A 22884-nucleotide genomic window follows, 5' to 3' on the forward strand; every position below is an offset into this window, starting at 1 on the left:
GCTGTTGAGAAGCTGGAGAGGGCTTCTGTCTCCCCTCTCTCAGCACTGCCCCCAGCTGGGTGAAGGAGAGGGGTGGGTTCTCTCTCCTTGGCTTGCTTTTGGGGGACAGTGAAGGGAGGGACCGAAACCCTTTGGCAGTGATCAGCCAGCAACCTGGAGGGCTGCCGGTAGGAGGCCCTCGCTGTTGAGGCAGAGGGAGGGTGAGTGGGAGTGCAGTTAGGTGAGAGGAAAGAGCCTCCTGAGACTGGGTCTCCGAGGGGCTGGGGGAAGGGCGGGCTGCCTGGGGTGGTTAAGACTCCCTTCCCACTGTTTGCCTCTGGCTCTAGTCCCACCGACTCGTCCAAGCTCTCTGACCCTATTTCCTCCTTGAAATCTCAGGATAATGACTGCACCTGCCCCAAGGACCCCTGTGAACGTTCTCTGAGCTAATGCACAAACAGCATTTAGTGTGGAGCTTGGCACTTAGGAGCCACCATTCACAGAAGCTCATTTGTTGTGGAAGAGGAGGTTGGTGACTTGGTGGGGTCTCCCTCCTCTGCCCCCAAGAATGTCCTCCATCCCCTTTCCCTCTCCCAGGTCCTCCTTCTTTCCTCTACCCTCCTTCCCCACTTCCTCTCTCTGCTATTCCTCTAGCATACTAGGCTTGTGCTCACCTCAGGGCCTTTGCACTTGCTGTTCCCTCTCTCTGCAGCTCTGGTCTCCCAGATGCTTGATGACTGACTCATTTCTTGGGTCATAGCATAAATGTCACCTCCTCCGGGATGGTGTGCCTGATTGCTCCAGTTGATGTCTTCCTGGTGAAGCCACTCTTACATTTCACTTGGTAGGTGATAATTTTGTTGACTTGTTTGTTCAGCGTCTTTCTCCCTTGCCCCCCAGGCTGTGAACCTCACGTAGGTGGGCACCTTGTCTTCTTGTTTCCCACGTCCTCAGTGACTGGCAGCGCACACTAGGTGCACCACACAGACAGAGCCCTGCTTTTCTGAAGTTCACAGTTTAATGAGTGAGGCAGGATTGAACAAGCAAACACATGTTTTGATACATATTTATTATTTTTTTTTAAAAAATACGCCTTTATTTTATTTTTTGGCCGTGCCGTGCAGCATGTGGGATCTTAGTTCCCCCACCAGGGATCAAACCTGTGCCCCCTGCAATGGAAGCGTGGAGTCTTAACCACTGGACTGCCAGGGAAGTCCCTATTTATTATTTTTCATGTGGTAAGATATATATAACATAAAAATCAGGATCTTGACCATTTTAAAGTGTACAGTTCTGTGGCATTGAGGCCATTCACATTGTTGTGCAACCGTCACCACCATCCATCTCCAGAACTCTTTTCGTCTGGCAAAACTGAAACTCTGTACCATTAAACAATAACTCCCCATTTCCTGCACTCCTTCCAGCCCCTGGCAACCACCATTTTACTTTTTGTCTATGAATCTGACTACTCTGCATGGCTCAAATAAGTGGAATCATGCAGTATTTGTCTTCTTGTGACTGGCCTATTTTGCTTAGCATAATGTCCTCAAGATTCATCCATGTTGTAGCATGTGTCAGAATTCACTTCCTTTTTAAATAATATTCCATTGTATGTATAGACCACATTTCATTTATCCATTCTTCTTTTGATGGACACTTGGGTTGCTTCCACCTCTTGGCCATTGTAAATAATGCTGCTGTGAACATGGGTGTACAAATATCTCTTCAAGACCCTGCTTTCAATTCTTTAGTGTAGGGCTTCCCTGGTGGCACGGTGGTTAAGAATCCGCCTGCCAATGCAGGGGACACGGGTTCGAGCCCTGGTCCGGGAAGATCCCACGTGCTGCAGAGCAACTAAGCCCGTGCGCCACAACTACTGAGCCTGCGCTCTAGAGCCCGCAAGCCACAATTACTGACCCCAAGTGCCTAGAGCCTGTGCTCTGCAACAAGAGAAGCCACCACAGTGGGAAGCCCGCGCACCACAACAAAGAGTAGCCCCTGCTCACTGCAACTAGAGAAAGCCCACGTGCAGCAATGAAGACCCAACACAGCCAAAAATAAATAAATAAAATAAATAAATAAATAAAAATTCTTTAGTGTATATACCCAGGAGTGGAATTGTTGGATCATATGTTAATTCTATTTTTAATTAAACATTTAAAAAAACTTTTTAATTAAAAAAAATTGTTTTGGCGGCACTGCACGGCATATGGGATCTTAGTTCCCAGACCAGGGATCGAACCCGTGTCCCCTGCATTGGAAGTGTGGAGCCTTAACCCGCCAGGGAAGTCTCTATTTTTAATTTTTTGAGGAACCATCATATTGTTTACTTCAGTGGCTGCACCCTTTTACATTCCCACTAATAGTGCAAAAGAGTTTCAATTTCTGCATATCCTCACAGGATATGCTTCTTTTCTGCTTTTTTTTTTTTTCAGTAGTCATCCTAATGGATGTGAGGTGGTATCTCATTGTGGTTTTTTTTTTTAATTAGTTAATTTATTATTTATTTTTGGCTGTGTTGGGTCTTCGTTGCTGCACGTGGGCTTTCTCTAGTTGCGTGAGCTGGGGCTACGCTTCATTGTGTGCGGGCTTCTCATTGCAGTGGCTTCTCTTGTTGCAGAGCACGGGCTTCAGTAGTTGTGGCACTCAGGCTCAGTAGTTGTGGTGCACGGGCTTAGTTACTCCACGGCATGTGAGATCTTCCCCAACCAGGGCTCGATCCTGTGTCCCCTGCATTGGCAGGTGGATTCTTCACCACTGCACCACCAGGGAAGTCCCTGGTTGTGAAGTCCCTGGTTGTGGTTGTGATTTGCATTTCTTTAATGATTAGGATGCACATTTTGAAAGAAATGTTTGGAGAGAATGGAGGGTAGGGAGCCTTTTAGCTCTGGTGGTCTGGAAGGAGGTGGTGTTTAAATTGAGGCAGAAAGGAAGGAGGCAGCCAGTGGAGGATCTGGGGGAAGAACATTTAGAGGAGAGAAAACAGTAAGTGAACAGGACCTGAAGTGTGAGTGAATGCTGCATGTTTTTGCTGGAGAAATAGTAATGGGCAAGGGGGTGGACGTAGAAGATGTGGTCTGACGGGTGGGCTAGGTGATCCAGGACTTTAGGCCATGGAAAGGAGTTTGTATTTGCAGTTTACGGTAAGCACTGGTTTCCTCAGGTCATAGGCAGAAGGGGGGCCGAGGGGGAACACGGGGACAGAGGGGTGGATGGACGGAAAAGGGGGCTGATTGGGCGGTGATGTCACTGTTGTGAGCGTGACAGTGTACGTGCACAGGACACGTGGTGCTTGCTGGTGTGTGCCTGTGTGCGTGTGTGCACCTGGCGGCCTGGGGCATGTGGGTGCTTGTGTGTGCGTGTACACCTCCAGAGGCCCCGGATCATCATATGATCATCTCTCTCTGAGGAGTGCGCTGTGCCCACCTACCTCATGCCCACGGTAGCCGCCCCAGCCAGCAGGGCGCGGTGTTGCTTCCTGAGGTCCTACCCCCGGCCTGGAACCAGCAAGAAGGATCCAGTTGAGGCTGGTCTCCGAGTATGACGACCAGTCTTTGAAGGTTTGGAGACAAGAGCTTGCCCGCCTGAGACCAGGAGATGACTCCAAGCCTCACCTTTGCAAGGCAGCAAGGGACGCGGGGGCCACAGATTGGGTGAGCAGGGCCGGCTGCTGCAGTACCGAGAAGGGCCACACGGGGGCAGCCGAGGACGCGAAGAGGAGGTGGGGAGGGTGGGGAGGGAGGGGAGGAGGGGAGGGCGAGAGGGAGGGGTAAAGGGTGGGAGGGGAATGGTGTGTGCTGGGGGTACAGAGGGGTGGACAAGTCTGGGGAGAAACTGTGGGGCTCTGAGGTTTGCTTCTGCCTCCCAGTGGCTGTGTGTGTGAGAATAAAAGGAAGCCATGAGCTCCTTGCCACCCCAGTGGTGTCTCATTTCATCCTCAGCAACAAACTCACAGGCCTAGAGAAGTGGAGGCACTTGCCGAAGGTTACTCAGCTGGGCATTCAGAGCAGGCCTGCCTGACCTCTCGACCTGTTTTCTAACCACTGCCGACCCTGAATGAGTTCACCTGCAGATGAGTGCTGGTTTGTTGATCTATCTCTTGGCCTTACCTGACCCCAACATTCCCTGTATCATCAGAGCATGCTCCCTCTTGGGCAGGGCCAGGACAGTCTGGGAAGGGAGGCTAGGACTTGAGACCCCTCCCTGAGGCCCGTGGGGAGGAGGGGTTCAGGGGCCCTGGGGTGAGCTCAGATGTATGCCCCCATCACCACGGGAAAAACAACATATAGTAATATCAATCCCCTTTCTGACCTTGCCCTTGGCTGATGGCTGGGTGGTGGGAGCGTGGGGATTGTGGGAAACTAGGGGCTGAACCCCTGGCCTGCCTCTGGGGCCCCTACCCCCTGTGCTGGATCTTACCCAATCATCAGGCCCAAGTCCCAAGGACTGTAAGCTGGGAAACAACCAGGGTCCTCCTCAAGAAAACCCGCCAATGACTCTTCCCTGCATATAAGTGTGCGACTGAAGCGGTTTGTCCATCCTTGGAGAAAAAAACATGGATGGTTTTAGCTGAGACCATTGAACAGAGGGGCAGACTGAGGCCCAGAGAGAAACGGAGTCATCAAGGGTCATGCAGTGAGGCAGCGGCTGAGGCCCTGTGCATTTTTATCTGGAAAGGGCTAGAGAGCCCCAGACAGGGGAGTCAGGAAGATATATACCCACAGGGTGGAGATTGAGGGGCCAGAATGGCAGTGATCTGGCCTCCTCCTCCAGAAAGTCCCTCCTGACCACCCCCTCTGCCAGCAATCTCAGAAATGGTCTCAGAACTCCCTTGACACTTTGTCTGGTCAGGGAGACTAAAAACTCACTCTGAGTTGCTTTCAGGGACCTCAGAGACCCTCAGTCCATTCTCTTAGTCTGTCTAGAAATCTCCTCTCTAACCCTCCTGACATCTGCCCATCTTGCTTGCACACCTCGTGTGGCAGGGAGCTCACTGCCTTAAAAGGCAGCCTGTTTCATTGTAGGACAGCTCCTTCTAGTGAGACCAAACTGGACTTCCTGTGCTGTTCCCTTGGTTGGAACTAGCTCACCCTGTGGAGCACCGAACATGTGCCTCTGTCTGTGCACACAGGCCCCAGCTGGCTGCAGAGAGGTCTGTGCCCTCCCACCCCCACGCCAGCCTTCTCTGAAGCTTAAGTGGTCCCAATCCCCCGAAAACAACCTTTCCAGACCTTCGTCTCCTGAGCAGCTCTCCACTGGGTATACTCTGGGTGGGAGTGGCTCCTTTTGTGGTGACTACTTTTTTCTCAATACAGAAGAAAATATGTGTTTGTTATAGGGAAATTAGAAAATACACACGAGGAAAAAACATCTGCAATTCCGTCACCCAAAGACAACCCCGTTTAGCTCTTTAGGACTTTCCTTCCAGACTGACGCCAGGGCGTGTGTTAATGAAGTGAGGGGTAAAAGCTGGTTGTAGGAGGCCTTCTAGGGGAGAAAGGCAGGTTTTGTTCAACTTAACACTTTGAAGGATCATTTGGTTGTGAAGACAGGTCTGCTCTGGAAGATTGAGGAAAGGGACAAAGAAAAGGAAAGGGACAAAGAAAAGGAAAGGATCCTGATAATAAAGAAAGAAGAATTTCCAGTTTCCGAGGACCATGCTAGAGATGTGGGGAAATGGTTCTGGAGCACTGTCCTCCCCACAAGCTCCCAACCACCATTTGCTCCCACTCTCCATCACCTTCCTCCTTCCTGAGCTGAGCCTGGGGCAGGCATCGCAAACCCGGGTTCCAACGGCAGTGGCCCCCTTTAGAATGGGGGAGTGAAGCCTGCAATCCTGAACTCCTGGGGAAAGCCTCCTGCAAGATCCAGTCACATGGTGAACTCTCCCCTTGCCCAAGTCAAGCTGTGAGTCCAGCTGGTGGCACTGGCGGTGTGACGGAATTAGGGGGGTTCCCAAGAGATAGTGCAGGGGAAATAGGACAATGCGTTCAGGAGGCAAGAGGCAGGTGGGAAATGGAGAATTTCCTGGAAAAAGGAAAACAGAGCCAGCTGTGATAAGAAGAAATGGAAACTCCCCAAGAACTCCAGGGATTGGGATGGGGACAGGGATGGTGCATGGAGTAACCTGTGTCACGGGATGGGGTCTCTAGTGAGGGGAAGGGTATCCCCAGAGAGCTGCTTTTCCTTCTCAACTAGTGTATGTGTAGAGAGGATGTATTCATTTCAGCAAATATTTGTCATGCACCATTTTCAGCAAATATTTGTCATGCACCATTTTCATTGCTGCATAATACTCCAGTGCTTAAAGATGCTGCCATTTCTCTAACCCATGCCCTATTTTAGGATATTTAGGACTTTTTGCCATCATAATTAATGTTGCAGTGAACAACCTTGTAGCTACGTCTTTGCCCCCATCCATCTTTATTTTCTTAAGATAAATTCCTAGCAATGGAACTGCTGGGTTGAAGAGCAGGAACAATTATTTTTTTTGTGGTATGAGGGCCTCTCACTGTTGTGGCCTCTCCTGTTGCGGAGCACAGGCTCCGGACGCGCAGGCTCAGCGGCCATGGCTCACGGGCCCAGCTGCTCTGTGGCACGTGGGATCTTCCTGGACCGTGGCACGAACCCATGTCCCCTGCATCGGCAGGCGGACTCTCAACCACTGCGCCACCAGGGAAGCCCAGGAACAATTTTTAAGGCTTTTGATACATGCTGAAAAATTGCTTCCCAGAAGGTGGCAGCACTTTTGGCTCCTAATGGGTAACAGCTGTGTGAATGTGCCTATTTCCCCACACCTTGACCATCAGTTGTCTTCTTTTCACAATATTTTATTACTCAAATTTTAAACTTATAGAAAAGTTGAACAAATTTTGCAGCGAACACCCATAGAGCCACCACTCAGATTTGACAATTTACATTATACTATATTTGCTCTCTCATCATCTATGCATGTCTCCTCCCTTCATCACTTCATCTGCGTTTTGGGACGTATTTCAAAGTAAGTTACGGGTATCAGTACATTTCACCCCCTGACATTTCAACACGCATATCACTAACTAGAGTTCAATATTTGTGTATGGTTCTTTGCTTTTTTAGACGAAACATATATAATGAAAAACACAAATCTTAAGTATATAATTGGTTGAGTTTTGACAAGTGCATATACTTGTATACCCCAACTCCTATCAAGATATAGAATACTTCCATCAGTCCAGAAAGTTTCTTAGTCACCCCGTGACCCCACGGTTCTGGTTTCTTTCCACAGTATCTTAGTTTTGCCCATTCTGGACCATCATAAAATGGAATCATAGTATCTACTCTTTTTTTGTGTCTGGCTTATTGCATTCAGCATAAAGTTTGGAGATTCATTCACATTATTGTGTATATCAGTAGTTTGTTCCTTTTTGTTGTTGAGTAGAATTCTATTGTCTGGATGTATAGCAGTTTGTTAATCCATTTGCCTCTTGATGGACACCTGAACACCACTGAAGGTTGTAACGACAGGGTTGGCTGCAGTTGCCCTGGCAATCAGCTGGACACCTTGGGCTGTTTCTCATGTACAGATGAATGCATGGCTGCCCAGCTAGGTCTTCCTGACCTTGAACTTGTACTTTGTTGGAATTTGTATGGCTTTTCCATTTGTCCTCATTAAATTCCATTTTGTTGGTTTTGACTTAACCCTCCAGTCAGTCCTGATAGTGATGAGAGTAGCAAACTGACATACACTTACCATGTGCCAGACACTGAGCTAACTCATTCAGGCATCAGAAAAACCCTACTGAGGAACTACTATTATCCCCATTTTAGAGATGAGGAAATTGAGGCACAGGTTAAGTAACTTGCCCAAGTCAACCCAATCACAAATGAGCTGGGAATAGAACCAGGTAGTCTGGATCCAGACATCGTGATCTTAACCACTCGCTCTATTGCCTCTTTTTGGCTTCGGATGTCTTCTCCCTCCATCTTCCACTTTCTGCAAACACACTGAATATGCCTCTGGGTCTTCATCCAGATTACTGGTTAAAAAGCAAAACCAGGGAATTCCCTGGTGGTCCAGTGGTTAGGACTCTGTGCTTTCACTGCTGAGGGCTTGGGTTTGATCCCTGGTCAGGGAACTAAGATCCCACAAGCCACGCAGTGCAGCCAAAAAAAAAAAAAAAAAAAATCTATGGACCAGATAAGTCCAGGGCCAAGGACAGAACTTGGTGGCATGCCTCTAAAGATCTCTTCTACCACACTTTGTTTATCCCTTCATCTGTTGGACTCTTAGGTTTTTTCCACCTTTTGGCTATTGTGAATAATGCTGCTATCAGGTTTGTTAATTGCTATTTCATAATCCCTTTCTCATCAGGTTCTCCTCAACCATTCCCACTACGGTGGCTCTTGTCAAGGTCCCCAGGGACGTCCATGTTGCTAAGTCCAATGATCAGTTTTCAGTTCTCATCTCATGTGATCCATCAGGAGCCTTTGACTTGGTTCATCTCTGTCCTCCTGGATATGTTTTCTTCACTTGTTTATGGGATCCCACATTCTCCTGCTTTTCCCCTGCCTCTCTGGATGCTCCTTCCCAGTCCCCCATCTTGTGCTCCCCTTTCCCCCACCTACCTCTTCATATGGGAAGCCCTCAGGGCTTCTGACATACCCCACCCCCCTCCTAGGTGGCCTCATGACTTCTCCCAAATGCCCATCTCTAGCCCGGACCTTCCTCAAGTATCCATCTGTCTATCTGACATCTCCACGTGGGTGGCCAACTGATGTCTCAATCTCCACCTGTCCTCCTCAAGCACATACTTCCCCACCTTAGTTCCTAGCAACTCCATCCTTCCTATTGTTTGGGTTTTCATATTTTGCTTTACTCTTGACTCCTTTTTTTCTGACACCCCACACCCAATCCCTCAACTCGTCTTATTGGCTTTAACTTCAAAATACATCCGGAATCTGGCCACTTCTCACCAGCTCTGCTGCTACCACCCTGGTCTGAGTTCCCATCAACTCTCCCCTGGAATTCTGCAGTAGCCTCACTGGTCTCCAGGCTTGGCCCTGACCCCTCCTATCTATCCCCAACAGCCAGAGGAATCCTTTAAACATATAAGTCAAATCAGGTCAGTTCTTTGTCCTAAAGCTTGGGTGGCTCCTCATGTCACTCAGCATCAAAGCCAAAGACCTTACAATGACCTTCAAGGCCCTATGTCACCTGGCCCCTTCCTCTCCGCCTCATCTCCTCCACTCTCCCCTTGTTCCCTTTGTTCCTTGTGTTCCAAGGACACACCAGGCACACTCCTACCTCAGGGCCTTTGCACTGGCTGTTCTTGTTCCTTGGAAATCTCCACCCCCCCAGATAGCTACATGAGAAATTCTTTTTACCTCTTTCTTGTCTTTGCTTGAATTCACCTTCTCAAGGTGTCTAGCAGTAGCACTCTGTTTATTTATTTTTTAACATCTTTTTTGGGGTATAATTGCTTTACATTGTTGTGTTAGTTTCTGCTGTATAACAAAGTGAATCAGCTATATGTATACATATATCCCCATATCCCCTCCCTCTTGTGTCTCCCTCCCACCCTCCCTATCCCATCCCTCTTGGTGGTCACAAAGCACCGAGCTGGTCTCCCTGTGCTATGGGGCTGCTTCCCACTAGCTATCTGTTTTACATTTGGTAGTGTATATATGTCAATGCCACTCTCTCACTTTGTCCCAGCTTACCCTTCCCCCTCCCCGTGTCTTCAAGTCCATATTCTACATCTGAGTCTTTATTCCTGTCCTGCCCCTAGGTTCTTCAGAACCATTTTGGTTCTTTTTAGATTCCATATATACGTGTTCATATACAGTATTTGTTTTTCTCTTTCTGACTTACTTCACTCTGTATGACAGACTCTAGGTCTATCCACCTCACTACAAATAACTCAATTTCGTTTCCTTTTATGGCTGAGTAATATTCCATTGTATATATGTGCCACATCTTCTTTATCCATTCGTCTGTTGATGGGCACTTAGGTTGTTTCCATCTCCGGGCTATTGTAAATAGAGCTGCAATGAACATTGCGGTACATGACTCTTTTTGAATTATGGTTTTCTCAGGGTATATGCCCAGTAGTGGGATTGCTGGGTCATATGGTAGTTCTATTTTTAGTTTTTTAAGGAACCTCCATACTGTTCTCCATAGTGGCTGTATCAATTTACATTCCCACCAACAGTGCAAGAGGGTTCCCTTTTCTCCACACCCTCTCCAGCATTTATTGTTTGTAGATTTTTTGATGATGGCCATTCTGACTGGTGTGAGATGATATCTCATTGTAGTTTTGATTTGCATTTCTCTAATGATTAATGAAGTTGAGCATTCTTTCATGTGTTTGTTGGCCATCTGTATATCTTCTTTGGAGAAATGTCTATTTACGTCTTCTGCCCATCTTTGGATTGGGTTGTTTGTTTTTTTGATATTGAGCTGCATGAGCTGCTTGTATATTTTGGAGATTAATCCTTTGTCAGTTGCTTCATTTGCAAATATTTTCTCCCATTCTGAGGGTTGTCTTTTCGTCTTGTTTCCTTTGCTGTGCAAAAGCTTTTAAGTTTCATTAGGTCCCATTTGTTTATTTTTGTTTTTATTTCCATTACTCTAGGAGGTGGGTCAAAAAGGATCTTGCTTGTGATTTATGTCATAGAGTGTTCTGCCTATGTTTTCCTCTAAGAGTTTGATAGTGTCTGGCCTTACATTTAGGTCTTTAATCCATTTTGAGTTTATTTTTGTGTATTGTGTTAGGGAGTGTTCTAATTTCATTCTTTTACATGTAGCTGTCCAGTTTCCCAGCACCACTATTGAAGGGGAGTAGCACTCTATTTAAAGTTGCAGTACCCCTCACCCTGTCCACCTCCTGGGCCCTTCTACACTGCTCTATTTCCCCTGTAGTACTCATCATTGTCTATAATATTATAAATTTGACTTATTTATTGTGTTTATTGTTTCATTTCTTCCCCCACCCCCACTGGAAATGCTTTAGGAGGGCAAGGATTTTTGCCTCTTTTGTTTACTGCTATGATTCACCCAGAAACATGAATATGTAATGCCTCAACGACAATTCGATGAAGGAAAGAAGAAAGAAAGTAAGATAAGTTGGGAAGGGGTCTGCAGTCTAAAAATGGGTTGGAGCCAAGAAGATATGGGCTTCTGGCATGGCCAGGTGTCGTGGATGTCAGTGCTGTTTGCTGTGCAGCAACCATCTTCCTCCTCCTGGTGATTCCTCTCCCTGTTTTCCTTTGGAACAATTTCCCCTCCCACTATTGGTCCATTCGGATTACCTGGGGCTGACTCCACTCCTCACTCCAAGGGGGGCAGTGACTCCTTAGGCCACAGTGACTGGTTCAAGGCTGGGCATATTTCGCTGGCTGGGCCAATGAGACTGCGTCCTAAGACTTTTGCTTACATTCTTGGGATGGGCAAGTTTTCTTCCCTCAAAGCTAGATGGAAAATCAGAGCTGCTTGAGCCACACTTTGTTGGAAGAGGTTACCTGGAAATGAAGCCCACACAGAGGAATAGTGGGCTACAGGTGTGGAGAAAGACCACTTTTGGGACCCTGGATTTGGTACTTCCTGCAGCTGGATCTACTCCTGGACTTTTCATTTCCTTGAGCCCCCTTTCACTGAGGCCGGCTTCTATCACTTGCAGCCACTTAAACTGTACCTGCCTGAGCTCCTGAACTGGGAAGTGAGGAAGGGGCAGAGTAGGGTCAGCAGGTGGCAGTCACAGGTGAGAAGCGTTTAGTGTACAGAGGGCATTTAGTTATCAGTGCTGAATGGTGGGGAAATGGGAACAGATTTGCCTTGGTCCTGCCATAGAGGAGCTCTCAAACTGTTGAGGGAGAGAAGGACATGGGCACTGATGGGGCAAGACAGACTGAGGGATCCTTCCACACCAGCTGCCAGCTAAGCTGAGATGAATAGCACCCAAGATTGGGGAGGGAAGCGGGAAGTGGGAGGTGTCCCCTGTAGAGCTCATTCCCGAGCTACCACTTCCCCCATCACCTCCAGTGCAGGTGGAAGAGCCCAGTTAAAATACACACCTGGGTGTGTTCTGGGGTAGGTCCCTTAACTTTCCTAGCTTCAGTGTCCTCATGGGTAAAATGGGCTGAATGATGTTCACCTAGGGTTTCTGTGAGGATGAAATGAGATAGTGTGTGAAGTGAGATAATGCCAAGAACTTAGGATGAACCTGGCTCACATAACAGTTTTTTAAAAAAATTATTTATTATTTACAAATTTATTTATTTATTTTTGGCTGCGTTGGGTCTGTGCGGGAGTTTTCTCTAGTCCCAGAGAGCGGGGGCTACTCTTCGTTGCGGTGCGCCGGCTTCGCATTGCGGTGGCTTCTCTTGTGGAGCACCAGCTCTAGATATGCGTACTTCAGTAGTTGTGGCTTGTGGGCTTAGTTGCTCTGCGGCATGTGCGATCTTCCTAGATCAGGGCTCGAACCCATGTTCCCTGCACTGACAGGAGAACTCTTAACCACCGTGCCACCAGGGAAGTTCCTAACGAAACAGTCAATAAATATCAGCTGCTCTAATTGTTCCCCACGGTCTCTCCTAGCCCGTGGCTGTGCCTGGTGGTGCAGGTGCAATTCTTATAGATACCAGCAGGTGGCGCCCCGACCTCAAAAGAACCCATTCGTGGACTGACTGCTTTCTGAAGTACTCCGGAAGGGGTTGGGCGGAGCGGCCTCTTGCTTCTCGGCCAGTTAGAGTCCTGTCTTCCCGGCTGCCCTGGGGAGAAGTACCTGCGCTCCCCTCAGTTCCAAGGAAGCGGGGCCTGGGTCACCATAGGATAGTCAGTGGAACCTCAGTTTTCCGTCTGTACTGTGGAAGAGCATGGATTTCGGAGACATCCTGAGCCAAGTTAAGGAAATGCTTAGGTTGGTGCAGGTAAAGGACTTTCAGAAAGAGCGAGCATCCCAGCATGGAGGCTGGTTACAGACGGCCTGCGACTGGACCTTGGGGCGCGGCTGGGCCTGGTGCTGAGGCAGGGGGACGACCCATATGACCTTCGTTTCCTTTCTGGACGAGTGTGAGAGAGAGAGAGAGCCGGGCTGCGCGGCACGGAGGACCCAGGACCGGTGCGTGGCCCTGTGACGCGAGACGCTCTGGTAATTCTGAGTCCGGCCAGCAGAGGGAGGCGGAGAGCCTCGTGGCCCCAGATGGCTCCGCTTCTAAGCCCCGCGCCCGCCTTCCCTGGACATTCCCATTTGGCCTCGCTTCCTGGGGCAGGAGTCGACATATCTCGTGTCCCTTTTCTTTGAAAAAGGCTTCTCCTCCTCTCTCTGGCTGGGCTTCCTGGGTCAAAGCGTGGAGTGAGGGGGAGTGTCAGCTTCAACCCTAAGTCTATGAGCCCTAGCTGAGCCCATCTCGTGGGCCTCGGTAACCTGGATGGGATCTACCGGACACTCCAATTCTAGCAGCTCTCCAAGTTGTAAGTATTTGGGGGGCAGAAGGAGATCCCTTTCCTAATCCCCCTATTAATCCAGGCCTGGATGGCCAGCTGGACCTCCGGAAGCATGGGAGTGCATCCCATCCCACCCTGGCCAGTTCCCGGCATTCTCCTGGACCGGCTCCCAGCGGCCCACAAAGGCCCTCAAAGTTCTTGGCGGGCCAGGCTTTGCCTGTGCCCTGGGCCCGCAGCCGGCTGGCTCTAGGCACTGCAAGTCCCTGGCACTCCTTGTGGGGCTTTGTCCACCAGCCCTGGACCAGTACTGGCAGGGCCACACTTGCTGGGGGAGGGTGTGGGACAGGCAGCTCTCAGAGCCTGAGCAGTCCCCCTTCCCTCCCGCCCATGAGCTTGCTCCCCTCCAGGGGACCTTCCCTCTACCTCACCTTGCTCAGGCAGTGCCCTGCCTTCGCCTCTTGGCTGCAAGCCCAAATCTTCACCTTCTTCAGGGGCCTGCTTCTATTTTACTACTCATTTATTCATTCATCCATCCAATACTTACTGAGCTCCAGCTACCCTCCAGGCCCTGACTAGATGCTGGGGATCCAGTAATAACTAGATACACAGTCCATGCCCCTTTTTGGAGTTCACAGTCTGGGTGAGATTGTAGGCAGGAAACTAGTAAAATCCATACCTAAAATTTGACTTCACCTTGTGATAAGTGGGGTGAAGTAGATAAGCTGCCTGCCCCAGGAAGCTCCACCTACAGAGATATTTCCCCTGGGAAATCATCTGATAGGCTGTGAGCTGTGGAGGGAGGGACTTTGTCTGGGCTCTGCTCCCCCTCCCCCCCACCTCAGGGCCTGGCATACTGGCACACAGTAGGTGCTCAGTAAATGTTTGTTGAATTAATGGATGAATCATCCTCACAGCCACGGGCTGCCAGTGAGCATGGTCTTTGCACCTTACACTTCCTCCCAGTTAACACAGGAGTTGCAGGTAACGTTGGGGATGTAAAGACAAGAGCTTGAGGCTCCCAGGATTCCACCTCTGGCCACTCTGACTCCCCACCTGCTCCTCACTGCACAGCTTCCCTACCTCGGGCCCTTGCCCTCTGGGACCATCCAGTCCAGAGAGTAATGGCACAGTGTGGTATGTGCCGTGATGGGGGAAGACGATGGCACTGCTACAGAAGTGACGGAACAAATTTCCTGCCCTCCTGGAGCTTATGGCCCAGTGATGGTAGTGGTGGGAGGGAGACAGACAATAACCAGAATTAGCGAGTAAACATGTAGTATACAAATATGCGTTATGGAGGAAAAGAAAGCAGGTGAAGGGAAGACGTGGGTGAGGGAGGGGGTAGTATTTCAGGTCGGGTGGTCAGAGAAGGTGACATTTGAGCAGAGAGCTGAAGGGGTTAAGGAGTGAGTCATGCAGCTACCTGGGGAAGGAGTGTTTCAGGCACAGGGAATAGCAAGTGCAAAGGCCCTGAGGTGGGGAGTGTACCTGGTGTGTTAGAGGAACAGAGAGGAGGCCAGTGTGGCTGGAGAGGTGTGAGGTTAGAGAGGTGACTGGGGCCAGATCACAGTAGGACCTTGTAGCCATTATAAGGCTTGGCTTGAGTCTTAGTGACAAGGGAGCCATTTGAGGATTTTGAGCAGAGGAATGACATGATCTGACTTACACTGAACAGGATCCCTTCGGCTGCAGTGTTGGGATTGTTGGTACTGGGGCTGTGTGGAAGCAGGGGGACCAGTTAGGAGGCTACAGTAATAATCCTGGTGAGAGAGGATGGCGGCTTGAGGCAGGTGGTGGCAGTGGAGCTGATGAGAAGTGGCCGATTTGAGACAGCTTTGAAAGTAAATCCCATAGGATTTGTTGAGGGATTGGATGTGGGGGTGAGAGAAGGAGAGGCCTGTTGGGTGCATCTGTGATCCGGGTCTTGGGTGGGTGGGCACCGAGCACATTAACTCCTTTCATCCCTGCCCCACAAGAGGGGCTGTGACCATCCTCATTGGGTAGTGAAAACTCAGAAATGTGGTCCAGCTGTGACTTGAGGTCATGGGTCCTGAGGATAAGGAGCAAAGCCCTGTCACCACCACTTCCTCCCCCCGCCCTTGCTGGTTGCCAACTGCCGCCCAGCTCTGCCTGCAGGTAGCAGAGGGCAGAAGGTAGAGGGCAGGACAGCAGGGAAGCCATGATCCCTCTGTGTCCTTCGAGAAGATCCTGGGCCCCTGCAGTAGAGTGGCTCCCTGGGTATGTCCTAGGGTCTGATGGGCCATGAAGGGCTGTGGCCAGAGTGCCCTCTGAACTGCTCAGCTGTGTCTACAGGATCAGACCTCCTGGCTTATGCTTTTGGAGTTTGTTTTCTCATCTGTAAAACAGGTGGTAGGATTGTTTTGAGGGTTAAATATAACACGTAGAAAGCATTTAGTGTGGACTCGGGCACCCAGTAGATGCACAGTTAATAGCAGAAATGTCACTGTGGTTGATGAAACCCCAGCTCCAGCTGTAGCCCAGCTTGAAGAGGGAGGAGACTGATCACAGCTCAGACCCTGTACCTCCAATTACTGCCACTCTGCACAGCTTAGGCACCCCTCATAGGTCAGCAAATCCTCTCTTCTGTCATCCTCTCCTACCTAAGAAGAGGGTCCCTAACTGTATGTGTGTATGGGTGGGAGGAAGGATGCAGAAAGCTTCACGGAGGAAGAGGCATTTAAGCAGGGATTTGAAGATTGGGTAGGAGTTCATTGAGCACAGCAGGATCAAGGCCCGACAGGGCAGAGGGTGGAATACTTGCAAAAGTGTGGCGGTGGGAAGGAGCTGGGTGAAGTGAACAGTGCTTGGGGGCTGGAGTGGAAGGAGAAAGGTGGAAAGTGGCTTCCTGTGGTAGGGCCTGACCCTAACCTGATCTCCCTTGTCCATGGCATGGGGCCTGCTCACCTGCCCTGCCTCTCCACAGCTCCCGGTCTCCCTAGATCCCTGTGGGTGGGGGCCCTTTATTACCTCTCTGAGGGGTGGAACCTTGCCCTGTAGGAGCCTCACAGCCAGGATGTTCTTTTTAGTGTTTAGCCCAGGTACAATACTGTCAACTTTCTCTTCAGAGCTAGGGTCCTGGGGTGGGGGGAGGTCTGCAGGTGGTGACTAGCAGGGTCTGTGGGGCAGGTTCCTCGGGAGAGAGTTTCCACAGCCCAGAGTACTGGGCTCCTGACCTGGTACTGGGACTCTGTATTCCTCCCTTCCCCTCCCTCAGGGTCTCTCCCCTTTGTCCCTCTCTCCTGCACCCCTCCTCACTGCACTCCTTCCAGCTCTGTCCCAAGCCCCCCTTCTCACCCCATACCCCAGGTCTGTCTGTCCCTCTGTCTGCCTCAGTAGGTAGCTCAGTAGGTTGGGCTCAGCCTCCCTTTCTCTGGGATCATCCACCGTGATCCCGGCACTCCTCGCTCCTCTCAGTCGGCTGGGTCTCCCCTGGGCGGGTGTGTGTGTGTGTGTGTGTGGTGTGTGTGTGTGGTGTGTGTGTGGCGGGGTGTGTGTGTGGCGGTGTGTGTGCGCGCGCGCCACGGTGCGCGAGCGCTGGCGGGGGTGTGGAGGGCAAGGAGCCGGACCACGAACAGACCAGGGGAGGAGGGCAAGGACCCGCTCCCTCCTTCACCTCGAGGAGGGTGGTTCCTGAGGGCTCAGGGTCTGGGGCCCCAAGGTCCTGCCGAGGGTGTTGGGTCCGGCCGGCTGGCCCGGGGTTAGAGGACAGCTGGAGCTCGGCTGGGCTAGGAGCGGGGGCGGAACCTCGCAGCGCTCCCCTCCCCCACTTTCTTAAAGGGCCGGCGCGGGCTTGTGCGGGACAGGGCTTGCCTCCCTTCTCGGCCGGGTCCGGGCGCGCGATACGGCCCTCAGTGCAGAGCTGGGTCAGGTGGGCAGGCGGGCGGGCGGCCTGCGTGGCCGCTGTCGCCTCCCGGCTCCATTCCCGGCTCCATTCCCCCCGCCCCCCGCCCGCAGTCCCCCCGCCCTTCCCCGCCCTTCCCGCTCCTCCCTCCCTCCTTCTCTACTTCCTTCCCTCCCTCCTGCCGTCCGTCCCCCCTACCTCTGCTCTGCTTCTCCACAGACGCGCTCCGACACCTGAAGGGATAGCAGCGAGCGCGGGAGCCCCGACAGGCGGTGGCGGAGTGGGACGGTCAGTCCAGCGGTGGCCTCCTCATGGCCCCACCGTGAGAGGCTGGACGCAGCGACTGGGAGCCGGAGCGGTGAGTCGGGCCGTGCGGGAACACCTTGTTCCCAGGGTCAGCGTGCTCCGGGACCCCGCCCCTCCCGAAGCCGGGCTGGGGGCCGGGAGGGGCTGCTGGGGTTGGGGGGAGCATGCTGGGTGGCGGCGCCGCCCTCCGCCCTCCGTGCCCGCCTGGGTCTGCTAACAAAGCTACATTTCGAGATCAATTCCGTGGCGGTTGGAGCATCTGAAGGATACGGTTGTCATGGAGATGGGGCCGAAAGAGGAAGCCCGGGATGGCAGAGTCTGGGCCAGGGAGAGAGGGCACCGCTAGAGAGCCCCAGGCCAGCCTGCAGGGAGGGTTAGGGCCGGCAGCCCAGTTGTCTCCTGATCTCCTCCCCCCCACCCCGCGCCCCCCACCGTTTGTCTAATCCGAGTGCATATGTGTACGTTGATGGGGTGCCATTGGAGCTTGGTGGCCAGGGACCTGGGGTGTTGGGTGCCAGGCCTGCTGGCCACCACCTTTACCACGGAGCAGCTTTGAAGATTTATTTCTGTTTCCAGTTTCCCAACTTTGACAGCCTGGCTTAGCTGCCAGGCCTCAGCGGCTCTGAGCTCTGCCGCTGGAGCAGGGCTTGCATGGGGGCGTGGCAGGCATCAGGCAAGGCCAGGAGGCACATAATGGCTGTGGCAGCCGCAGGGAGGGAGGCGTCCTAGTAGTCACTGCTAGGGCTGGGGTGGGGCAGGGAGTCCAGATGTGGGGACCACCTGCTTAGCTGGCCCCCCTCCTAGGAGGAGGTATTCCAACTCTTGCTCTCCCTGGAGGACCTGGGGACTCCCTGAGTCAGAACTGGGGGCATTGTCTCTGCACAGGCCCAGGGGGCCACTGCCTCAGCCCATCCCTTAACCTTAGGGCCATCTTGGGGTGCCCTGGGAGAGAACTGGGGGCACCAGCCACAATGGAAGTGGGCCTGAGAATTCCTGGAAGGCTCAGGATAAGCCAGGCTGAACTTGATGGGTGGGTGAATGGGGAGCAGGGAGAGGGCTCAGCGTTTGGCCAGGACAGATGAGCAGCCTGGGTTTGGGGAGAGGCATTTGGACTTTCCTGGGTTCTCCAGCTCCTTCTTCCAGACCCTGGAAACAAAAGCTGCTTAATGGGGGATACTCAGGCAGCTCGAGGGTGAGTGGGGAAGGGGCATTGGGACCATCTCCAAGTGCAACCTCTGGCCTTGACAGATATAGTCATTTTTCCACTCCTTGCTTGGGAGGTTAGGAACCCTACCTCCCAGGGATGCTGCAGGTTCTATGACCTGTGATCTCTGAATCAGCAAAATGGGCCAGCTGCCCTCCCTTACCCACCTAACCTCTCTTACGTCATACCCACCTTCCCTCTCAAGAGCCCCTTTTCCCCAGCATATGGTAAGAGTCAGTGGCTTTTGAATGAGGCTACTGCAAAGTTTGGTCCTGGTGGAAACATGGCAGGTCCCTAGGTTGTGGCCTGAACCAGAGGATTCTCACACATTGGGATGAGTAGGTGGGTGGTGGCCCAACTAAAGGTAGAAGGTTGACTGGAATGCCCTTTGAAGTCCTCCCCTGCTGGTGCCTTTTGCAGGGGCTGAAACCTCAATGCTTAGGTGATTTGTACCCTGTAATCCCAGGAGCGCCCTGTGCCAGCCTGAGAGGCTTCCCTCCTGCTGCTGGTCTGACAGCTATGGGTGTGCACTCCCCCAGCCGACCTGACCCGCAGTGTTTCCTAACGCAGGGGAGCAAAGTTACCTGCAAAGGGCTTACTGCTCTTGACAGGACTGAGAGAGGGGTGGGGGGGACACTGCTTCGCCCAGCTTCCAGAATCGTGCACTGCCACTGTGCTAAGTACTCTCCTACACAGACCAGCCTTTAGAGGGAGGTATGCCCATTATTTCCAGTTTGTGGATACCGAGGCTCAGGGAAAAGTTGCTTGTTCAGAGTCACCTGGTTAGTAAGTGGCAGAATCAGGATTTGCACATGGGCAGAACTGCTTGAAGCTTGGACTTCTGTCCCCAATCTCATTCTCTTCTTCCTTGGAGGTACAAGTTAGGAGGGAGGTGGGACTGAGCACCTTTTCATCTGGAGCAAGAGAGTGAACTTGGGGAAAACGGAGGCACTAAGTTGGGATCTTCTAGAGAGCTGGGATCGAGGCATTCCCGTTCCGGACGTTGGCCTGAAGGAGAACAACACTGCCTCTCATGACAGACGATGCTCTAGACATTCTTTGCCAGATGGTCTTTTCCAGGAAAATCTGTTTTGAGAGGCATCTTATGTCTGGGGCTCCATATTTAGCCTGGCTCCTCACACGGGAGGATACACTCAGGCTGTCACCCCTTGAGGGGTGTTTGGTAGGGGGGTGGGCCTGGGACAGACCCAGCTCCTTGCTACGGTTCAGGCAGAGGTGGGTTAGGGCCCCTGTTCCTGCCAGTCCTGTCCCGGCTGAGGGCTGCCCTGCTGGTCTCCCTGGGACCTGGCTGTTTCCTGCAGGGCCCTGTCCTCCTAAGTTGGTTTGCTCGTAGGTAAGCCTGACCCTGTTTAGGTGGTGAGCCACTCCAGGGCTGTGTCTGCTTGGCCCAGGAGGACTCCGGCGTCCAGGTCAGGCCCACAGCCCAGCATGCTGTCTGCTGCAGTAAGGACTGCCCTCACCTGAGTCCTGCGCCATCAGGAGCCCTGAGCTCCCCTCTTTAGAGTGTCTCCCTCCACTCCCTTCCCTCCCCCCTAACTTTTTGTCTTGTCACATCTGATCGAACAATGAACACCCACCTATATACCCTTCACCTAGAGACCTAGTTTGCCAATTGTTGACATTTTGCCCACATTTGTTTTTCTCTCTCTCTCTGAAACTTCTGAAAGTAAGTTGCAGACATCATAGCACTTCAGCTCTAAATACTTCAACATGAATTTCCTGAGACAAGGGCATTTTTCTACATAATAACTGTACCGTTGATCATACCCAAGAAATTTAATGATGCCATCTAATCTCATGTAATCCATATTCAAATCTCTCTAGTTGTCCCTGTAATGTTCTTTATAGCTTAAAAAAAATTTTTTTTGATAAAGGATCACATATTGCATTTAGTTATGTCTCTTTAGTCTCCTTTAATCTAGAACAATTCTCTGCTTTTTTTTTTTTTTTGAAGTCTCTTATGACATTGTCAGTTTTAAAGAGCCCTGGTCAGTGTTCATGTAGAATGCCCCACGTTCTGGGTTTGTCTTATTGCTTTCTCATGAGTAGAGTCAGGTTAAATATTTTGGGCAGGAATATCCCATAGGTGATGTCGTGTCCATCAGCAGGCGCATGTCATTAGCCTGTGCTGTAATAGGTGGTGCTAAGTTAGGTCACTTGGCTAAGGAGTCCCTTTGTTTCAATCCTGTTCCTCCCTCTTCCCTACCTCCAGAAGCTTCATCCACCTGGTCACCCGCACTCCAGGTCAGCAAAACTGACTGAACCCCCCCTTCAGAACATAGGCCGGAGAAGGGTGATTAAGCAGATGCTAATGGCGCCTTCAAGGAGTTCACAGCCTCAGGGGTGTGGATGGGATGAGCCGCAACTCAGGGCAGGTGCTGTCAGTGTGGGGAAGAAGCCCCGAGAAAGCAGTGAGGGGCACAGGGTCGGGGGGGAGGAGAGGGAGTGGGGGGCAAGACAGGAAGAAAGGGGGTGGGGCCTGGACCACAGCTGACCTAGAATGTGGGCTGACAGCTGGCCCTTTCCCCAAGGGCACGAGGAGCTACTGAAGGGTTTTAAAGAGGGGAGTGATGAGGCAGATGTGAGTGCTGGGAAGGGCGCTCTGAGGAGGATGGCATGGACTGGCGGGGCGAACGGGGTGAAAGGGATGGTCAGGAGGCTGTGACATGGTCCAGCACAAGATGCTGGTGCACTGGATTCTAGGCTGCTGCGTACGGCGCACAGAGGGAGTGCACAGGGGGAATGGAGTTGGTGTGGTGGCCCTGCTGGGACTGGGGTATGGCAGGTGTGGGGTGGAGAGAAGGGATGGAGTAAGGAGAGATTAGGAGGCAGGATGAAGAGCACTGGTATCTGACTAGTGGTGGGGAGGGCTGTCATGCAATGGCTTGGACAGGATGTGGAGAATGCTGGTTTGAGTGTGTGAGGTCTGAGGCACTTTCCAGGTCAAAGGAACAGCGTATGGGAAGTTCACTTCCCCAGGTCTTGGTGGGATGCGGGCAGAGGGAAGGCCACACACAACCCACAGCAGGGAGTGGATGGTGAGCTTTCAGGTACCAGCAGCGGAGGGACTTTGAGTGGGGGCAGGGGCCGGCTCAGAGGCAGCTGCCACTATAAAAGTCAGGATAGTCTCTCCCTTGAAGACCCTAACTCCCTTACCTCATTTCACTTCTTCATACTTGCTTGGCAAAACCCCAACCCTGGTTAATTGCAGTGCCTGGTCTGCTCCCTCTGTGCAGCTGAATGGGGCTGAGAAAATCCACTGCCCTGACTGGTCTCACATTTAGTTCAAAACCATGAACTTCGGGTGTGTCCTTAGTGCTGTCCCGCAGTCCCACATGGGTCCTAAGTCCATTCCCTCTCCCCCTACCTGATGACTGTTTCACTCTTTCTGTTCTGCCTTCAACCCTAGCCCCTCTTCTGCAATCCTCCCTCAAAGCTGATGGCATTGCTTCCTACTTCTTTGAGAAAACAGAAGCAGTTAGAACTTCCTCAGACTCCCAGTGCTACGTTCACCCATCCACTAGCATCTGTACCCACTGCTCTGCCTTCCCCAGTTGCTGCGGATGAAGTGTCCCTGCTCCTGGTTTAGGCCAGCCCTTGACTTGTGCAAACAGATCCTGTCCCCTTGTGCAGTAGAGGGGGAACCTATAAGGTGGGCGGTGGAGGGCACACTGTTCCAGCAAATGCCCCCTCCTGCATTATAGGCTCCCCCCCAGTGGATCATTCCATCAGCAGATATCTTTTTTTTTTTTGGTAATACATTTATTTATTTATTTTATTTTTGGCTGCGTGGGATCTTCCTTGCTGCACGCGGGCTTTCTCTAGTTGCGGTGATCGGCGGCTACTCTTCGTTGCGGTGCGTGGGCTTCTCATGGCGGTGGCTTCTCTTGTTGTGGAGCATGGGCTCTAGGTGCGCGGGCTTCAGTAGTCGTGGTGCGCGGGCTCAGTAATTGTGGCTTGCGGGCTCTAGAGTGCAGGCTCAGTAGTTGTGGCTCATGGGCTTAGTGGCTCCAAGGCATGTGGGATCTTCCTGGACTAGGGATCGAACCCGTGTCCCCTGCATTGGCAGGCGGGTTCTTAACCACT

At 51.8% G+C, this 22884-nt stretch overlaps 1 protein-coding gene across 7 annotated transcripts in view; it reads left to right on the forward strand.

Annotated features, from left to right (window-relative positions):
* Positions 1–4042: 4042 nt before the first annotated feature.
* The window catches only part of PSD2 (pleckstrin and Sec7 domain containing 2), a 67146-nt gene continuing 48304 nt past the window's right edge, over positions 4043–22884 (forward strand). For 4 of the 7 annotated variants that reach the window (XR_009563466.1, XM_030869442.2, XM_060296281.1 and 1 more), the window contains exon 1: positions 17487–17625. The gene's annotated coding sequence lies outside the window, so the exon portion shown is untranslated. Of the gene's footprint in view, positions 4062–12712; positions 13433–17117; positions 17295–17486; positions 17626–22884 lie in introns of those variants that run through there. The other 3 variants (XM_060296284.1, XM_060296282.1, XM_060296283.1) reach the window with 3 other exon arrangements.

Source organism: Globicephala melas, chromosome 3 (assembly GCF_963455315.2).
Source record: "Globicephala melas chromosome 3, mGloMel1.2, whole genome shotgun sequence".
NCBI lineage: Eukaryota > Metazoa > Chordata > Mammalia > Artiodactyla > Delphinidae > Globicephala > Globicephala melas.